This window comes from Penaeus chinensis, chromosome 26 (assembly GCF_019202785.1).
Source record: "Penaeus chinensis breed Huanghai No. 1 chromosome 26, ASM1920278v2, whole genome shotgun sequence".
NCBI lineage: Eukaryota > Metazoa > Arthropoda > Malacostraca > Decapoda > Penaeidae > Penaeus > Penaeus chinensis.
Window position 1 is genome coordinate 17,443,341 of NC_061844.1, and position 8,071 is coordinate 17,451,411.

Consider the following 8,071-nt stretch of genomic DNA (forward strand, 5'->3'; position numbering starts at 1 on the left):
GAGGTCAGGTCAAGACAGGAAATGGGTAGTGAGAAAGAATAATGATACGATGTTCATGAAAAAAGTAACATCATGAACGCGCTAAATTCGTTGCAATTTAAACAAAATACTCTCTAATCACAAGAAAAATTAAACAAATACGTGATAAATGAACGATATTCCTGTTGTTTGAACCCATACCATTGATCACACAGTAATGTGATCTGAGGTCAGCAGTGGAGAGCGTACCATTTGCTGTCAATTAGCACTTTAACCTAACAAAACCAGCGTGAGCGTAACTGCACATACAGCTTAACACATTTATGGGGAAGATAAAAGAAAGGAAAAATGGCCCAAATATGTACTCACAACAGGTTCTGAAGACTTTTGCGTGTATGGGAGCGATTTGGTCCGAGCGATAACCAGATTTCGGAGACTGTGAGTCCATTGTTGTGTGCCAAAAGGACACAACGAACCACCCTGCCACCACTTATGTAAAGGGTATTAAGACCGCCTTAGACATATAGTTTAGCAGGAGTAGTGAAAGGGACGCTTGGCTTAACCTCTTTAATTTCAGAAGCGTAAGCAACACAGATATTCACACGATACAAGTCTTGGTAAGGCTTAGTACTTGGTCTGCCCGGAGGGCGGGCGCGGCGGCTGGCTCAGCCAGCCCTGACCTGACCTGACCCGACAAGCGGTCGGTAGGAACTCTCTGAAGGGGCTCTCTCTGACCTGGGTCATCCTGAGCCTTAAGTACTGGTGGGTGACGTGGGGCGCGCCCTCTGGGGCCGCCGGCTGGCTTGTGCCATGTGGGCAGCTTGGGTGCGCTGGGGTGCGGCCCTTTGCGAGGCCACATGGTATATGGCGAGGCCACGTGGTAATGACACAGTATAATGCCTATATAATGTTCCTCTTCCTCCAGATGACAGCCACTACTGGATGGGCGCGAGGAACGGCATCTGGTTTAGCGGTCGCCCGGTCCTCCCGAGCGAGTGGTTACAGGGAGAACCCAACATGTCTGGAACGTGTGTAGTTTTGGTCCAAAGTTCAGGGTACCTTTTGTCCGACCGAGGATGTAGTTATTCTTATAAATTTATCTGTGGGACAGTTTGATTTTGTTTTCTTTCTTTTTTTTGGGGGGGCAGGTACTATGGTAATTAATTGGCAGTAGACAGGTTAGTGGCGATGATTATTTGATAATAGGCCATTGATTGATATTTAATTTAAAATAAACATGATTATGGTTGGTTGCTGACAGACAGGTGGGCGATGAAGATTAATTAATGATAGACAGATTGGCGATGCTAATCAACTGATAATTGACATAACTATGATTAACTGATAATGGACAGGTTGATGATGATTTTTTAATTGACAATAGACATGGTGATAATTAATTGAAAATAGACAGGTTGTTGACGATAATTAGTTGATAATAGACATGGTGATTAAGTGATAATAAACATGATAATATTTAATTGACAAGAAACAGATTGATGATGAAAATTAATTGATAATTAGCATAGTAATTAATTGATAATAAACATAATGATAATTAATTGATAATAGACATAATTAGAATTAATTGATAATAGACATAGTGAGAATTAGTTGATAATAGACATAATGAGAATTAATTGATAATAGACATAATGAGAATTAATTGATTATAGACATAATGATAATTAATTGATAATAGACAGGTCGGTAATGATAATCAATTGACGATAGACATGAGAACTAATTGACAATAAACAGGTTAATGATAATTAAGGATAGAAAGGTTGGTGATAATAATTAATTGGTGATAAACAGGCTGGTAATTATTCATCCATAAAAGAAAGGTTGTTAATGATAATCAACTGATAACAGACATGATGATAATCCATTGACAATAATCACGTTGATGATTATAATTAATTGACAATAATCACTTTGATGATAATAATTAATTGACAATAATCACTTTGATGATAATAATTAATTGACAATAATCACTTTGATGATAATAATTAACTGATAACAGACATGATGATAATTAATTTATAATAATCACGTTGATGATTATAATTAATTGACAATAATCACGTTGGTGGTGATAATTAGTTCATGATTATTATCAGTTAATTAAAAACAACCTATATATGATCGTTTAATTATCATGACCAACCTGTCAACCTGGAGCGTATTTTGCTTGGTAAGAAGTAGGCCTATTAAATATTCCAATTGAGTTGTCAGGCGCGAAAGGGGATTAAATTGTAGAGGACGAGGGATGGCGGCTTGAAGGGCATCCAGCTGTAAAAAAAAAATAGATATCAGATTTCAGAAGTTTTCTCTTTAGCGTATTTTGCATGGTAAAAAGTAGGCCTATTAAATATTCCAATCGAGTTGTCAGGCGCGAAAGGGGATTAAATTGTAGATGACGAGGGATGGCGGCTGGAAGGGCATCCGGCTGTAAAAAAAAATAGATATCAGATTTCAGAAGTTTTCTTTTTAGCGTATTTTGCCTGGTAAAAAGTAGGCCTATTAAATATTACAATTGAGTTGTCAGGCGCGAAAGGGATTAAATTGTAGAGGATGATGGATGGCGACTGGATGGGCATCCGGCTGTAAAGAAAAAAAAATCAGATTTTACAAGTTTTTTTTCTTTTGTGTGTGTCTTATTATTTTTTATCATTATTATCTTATTCCCTTCTTCTTTCACTTCTTCTTTTTCTTTTTTTCTTTCCCTATTTCCTCTTTTAATATTTCCACTTTCTTTTTTATGCTTTACTTTTTTACCTCGGTTTTTTTTTTCTTATTTTCGTATTCCCTTTTCTCTTTCCTCGTTATTATCTTTCTTTTTTCACTGATACGAGAGTGGGGATTTTCAATACATATATACATATATATATACATATGTATATATATATATGTATATATGTATATATATATATGTGTGTGTCTGTGTGTGTGTGTGTCTATATATGTCTTATTATACACACAAATTTACTGTATATCTGTATCTCTCTTTATATCTGTGTGTGTGTGTGTGTGTGTGTGTGTGTGTGTTAGTGTGTGTGTTTGTATGTGCGCATGTGCGTGCGTAAGTATGTGTGTGTGTGTGTGTGTGTGTGTACGTAAAGGTGTGTGTGTAGATAGAATTAACTCTTTAAAACATTGTTGAAAAATGTCTTCAGGATATTAATAGAACATTAGGATTACCTTGTTCCTTACAGTTACTCTTTAAAAATGCTTGAAGTTACTCTATAGAAGTAAAACTGTAAAACTATCACATAATTTGGTGGAAAAAAATATCGATATATTAATGCCACATATATCGCACAATTCTCTGGTCTAAATTTTGTAATAATGCAAGGAATATATATATATATATTTTGTTTGTTTGTGTCTGCAAATATATCAATAATAAGAGTCCGTTGTAGCACTGCTGTCTTGAATTTTTCTTTTAAATGTAAGGAATCACATGTGACCTCCAAGTAGCATTAATATAATTAAAAGTGTGGAGAAAATCAAATGCTATTTTTCGTCTGATTCCTTAAAATCCAAATCCACACACACACACACACACACACACACACACACAAACAAACACACACACACACACACACACACACACACACACACAAACAAACACACACACATACACTAACACACACGCACACACACACATACACTAACCTACACAAACATACACACACACACTAACACACACAAAAACACACTAACGCACACACAAACATGCACACGCACACTAACACACACAAAAACACACTAACGCACATACAAACATGCACACACACACACACAGACACACACATAATAACACACACACACACAAACATACACACACACACACTAGCACAAACATACACACACACAAACACACACTAGCACACAAACACACACAGATACGTGTACAAACAATCAGGCAAACACAATCAAGGGCCGACCAAAACCAAACAGGAAAAATTCCCACGACACTTTCCTCTTTCCTAACAGCACGGGATAGTTCACTTCGGACCATACCCCCCGCCCAGAGCATATCCAGGGATATCTTCAAAACACGAAAGACCCCAAGATATTTTCGAGCTCCTTCGAAATGCTCATGGGGGTCGGATACACAAACCACCAACATACCTGTACAACGCACACAGACAGAAAGGTTGACTTGGTGAAGGAGTTGGAGCTTTTCCACAGGGAATTCTGGCAACAGGATTTCCACATCTCCCTCGCCGAGAACGGCCGATTTGACCACACCACAGGGACCGAGGTAACAACACACTACCTACTCCTACACAGAAACACAACTCTCCCAGAAAACATCATTAGACTAAACAATCTCACAGAGGACAGTCCCTTCTCCACACCAATCACACCAGAAGAAATAATAAACACCACCAAACACACCAAAAACACAACACCAGGAGCAAGCAACATGAACAAAAACAATCATAGCACATCTACCACCCAGAATGATCCGTAGGTTATGTCATATATTTAATGCAGTATTGGCTACAGGATATTTCCTCGACAAATTTAAACACGCCACCGTCACTCTCTTTCCGAAGTCGAGGAAGTCAGCACGTGAGGTGGAGAACTACCGCCCCAACTCATTGCTGGAAGTTCCCGGGAAATAGCTGGAGAGGCTAATAACACGCAGACTTATCACACACCTGGAAAACAGCTACAAACACAACTACAACTCCCGACACATCTCACGCTCTTCCTCTGCAGCTTCCTGGGTTCACACCTGGGCGCCCCCCCCCCCCCCCCCAGCTCAGAAGTATACCACAGGGAAGCGTTTTATCGCCAACCCTGTATATCCTGCACACAGCCAATCTGCCACAACCTACACCTTACAGCAACTATATTTCCAATGCAGACGATATCACACAAATAATCCCACACCCCTCTAAATCACACCTCATCATGAAACTCACAACAGAAAGAGCTATATAGAACAGTAACACCTTTGAGCGTCATTGGAAAATACAAACATCAACACATTCAAACTCATTCACTTAGCACGCAAAGCCGCACAAACAATTACAACGAGCAACTCCAACGTCCCATACACAAACAGAGGAAACATTCTCGGTTTTCACTTCCCAACCACAGGCTTCACATCACACGTCACACAACTATATCGCGCCCCCTCTGAGAACCACTCAAATATTTTATCAAGATGGGCACTATCTGTTATTTCCTAGGTGTGGTTTCTCCAAAATTTACCTTTAGAACACACACCATAAAAGAGGATTAATCATACAGGGTATTATGATCTAATTTCAACCTTAGAGGTAACTGAGAGAAGGGGTAATATCAAAACACTTAATAAGCTTACAAATTTTAGTTACCATTATGAATCATAAATCATTACACTTTTACAATAATATAAACATACATTTACCAAAATATTCAGCTACTCCAACTTGTCACTAGTTGGTCTTCTCAGCTATCTTCTTTTCTTTTCATCCATCTCCTGGGCTCCCAAGAGATATTATCTTTCCTATTATTGTGCACAGCACCAGGAATCCAATCTTCAGCAAAACCATAAAAAAAACTAAAAATATAAACTAAAAAATAAACTAAACAATAAAAAAAAGAATAAACCAAAAAAAATAAACAAAATAATAAACTAAAAAAATAAACCAAAACATAAACCAAGAAATAAACTAAATAATAAACCCATTCCTAGAAAAGAAACAATATTCTAGTTTAGGAATGATAAAACAATATAATGTTATAAATCTAAATAAGTATTTCGTAAAAGAACAAAATATATCTTGCATACAAACAAATTATGTATAGCATTTATGTTATTATACATGATCTGAGTAATTGTATGCACATTCTAGTAAATTTTGACTAAACATCATTTCAATAGTATACAATTATAAATGTTAAGAACACTTACGCTTTGAATGGGTTTTAAATTCTTAATAATAATGAGAGACACATCTGGATGTTGTTCAGTGCCAGGTGCCAGCCTCCAGCTGTGAAGAAGACATACTATTTATCTCTAATTTCTAGTTTGATCTCCAATATTTACTTTCCTTTTGTTCTATAAATCAAATATATAGTATCTTATGACTTTATTAATTATATAATTACAGTTGAACATTCTTTCTTACCTCGGATATTTCATGATAATCTAAAAGACTTTCAGGCTGTTGTATGGCACTCTTCTCTGATCTCTTTCTCTCTCTCTATGGTTATAGCAATAGTATCAGGCTTTAGTACTGTATATATTTCAAAATTTAAAGTCTACTCAGATCACATATAGTACAAACATATAGTTCTTCTTAACCTATACATGCATAATTTTCAGAACTTAAATGAATTTATTCAATAACAAAGATAGTACACATTGTTTTTTTAATCAAAATATCAATTACACAACCTTATTTTAACGGTACTATTGACATATAACAGTGTACCCTTTAAATAAAGAAAATGTATGGTGTGGTAAACAAAAAAACAGTACTTTGTAGGGTAGACTATTATACTTTACAATTTCCCAATCTTAATAAAAAAGATAATATAGAAATATATGAACTTTATATAAAACTATTAAAATAAAGTGTCATCTTTCTATAAAATAATTAAGTACTTCTATCTTACATAGCTACAGACAAAAAAAACTGAGGTATATATGAGTAATGCATATGCATAAAGACCAAGTGAGGTATATACAGGGTGGTTTCAAGACGAATTTTTGGGTCATTCTAACTTCACATCCCTTGTGCTCATTACACAACGAATCATACAAACACGCAAAGCATTCAACAGACTCAAAAGCTTCTCATGCTACACACCACGAACAAAGCTCAGACTCTACAAAACAACTGCCACACCTATTCTTGAACACAGACCTGTCCCACTGGTTGCAATATCTAATTCACAAAAACACAAAATGCAATCAGTATAGAACAAAGCACTACTCTTGGTGCACGGCGCAATAATTCTAGACGTCTTTCCTTCAGAGACACTACACAGCTCATACAGCATAGAACCACTTAACAAAACTCAATTCTCCAGCAGATGAAAACATGAACAATATTCCATTGTAATTATATCGCCACATCATCGCATCATCACCATCTATCTTTTATATTTTTCTTAGTGCTTTTCTAGTTCATCATCCATGTGTTCGACAATGTCATTTTTGTGTTTTTTGTTACATTTCTAAGTAAAATTCAGTGCAAAACTACATAAAGTAAAAAAAAAAGAAAAAAAAAAAAAAAAAAAAAAAAAAAAAAACTTTTTTTTAATCTCGCCGGCGATCATGATGAGCTTAGATGCCGACTCCCTGTTCACCAAGGTCCCGCTTGATGACGTCCTTGCTTTCCTTCAGAGGAGGCTCCCCTCAGAGGATCCTTGTCTCCCTCTGCCCACTGACGCCTTCCTCCAGCTGATACATCTGTGTGTGGAGTCTAATTTCTTTCCCATTGAGGGTCGCTTCTACTCTCCCCTCTCTCCAAACCTGTTCATGGAATTCTTCGAGTCTGAGCTTCTCCCTTCCATCTCCCTTCGTCCGTCGGTCTGGCTGAGGTATGTCGACGACGTCTTTGCTCTCTGGCCTCATGACCCTGTCCTTTGCTCGGTTTTCTTGACGCAGTTGAACTCTCTCTCTTCTTCCATCCGTTTTAAGGTGGAATGGGAGGTTGACAACAAGGTCCCCTTCTTGGACACCCTAGTACATCGTTGTGCTGACCACTTCTCCTTCTCCATATACAGGAAGACTATGCATAGTGGTATGTACATACACTTCTTCTCATACCATCCTCTCCACATAAAGAAATGGGTTGCCACTTCGCTGTTCCTCCACGCCCTCCGCATCTGTGACTCCAGTACCTGGACGGAGAAATCAATTTCCTGCGTCGTTCGTTCTCGAAACTGGGCTACCATCATGTTCTCGACGTCGCGTTATCCTGGGCACGGCGTACCTTCTGCCTCGACTCTTCTTCTAAAGAGACTCCTCACCTACCCGTCCTCAACCTACCCTACACCGAGATCTATTCTATCCAGCCCTCCCTCTTCCTCGAAGGTGGGCACCTCTGCTGTTCCTTATGGTTCCTGTGAT

The 8,071-nt window shown here is 37.6% G+C and overlaps 1 long non-coding RNA gene across 1 annotated transcript; it reads right to left on the reverse strand.

Moving 5' to 3' along the window:
- Positions 1–746: 746 nt before the first annotated feature.
- Positions 747–6,175, reverse strand: LOC125039210. Its single transcript, XR_007116108.1, has 3 exons — positions 6,120–6,175; positions 2,153–2,434; positions 747–1,000 (listed from the first exon to the last, which is right to left on the reverse strand). It is a non-coding gene; the product is annotated as an uncharacterized LOC125039210 (long non-coding RNA).
- Between the last annotated feature and the right edge of the window lie 1,896 nt (positions 6,176–8,071).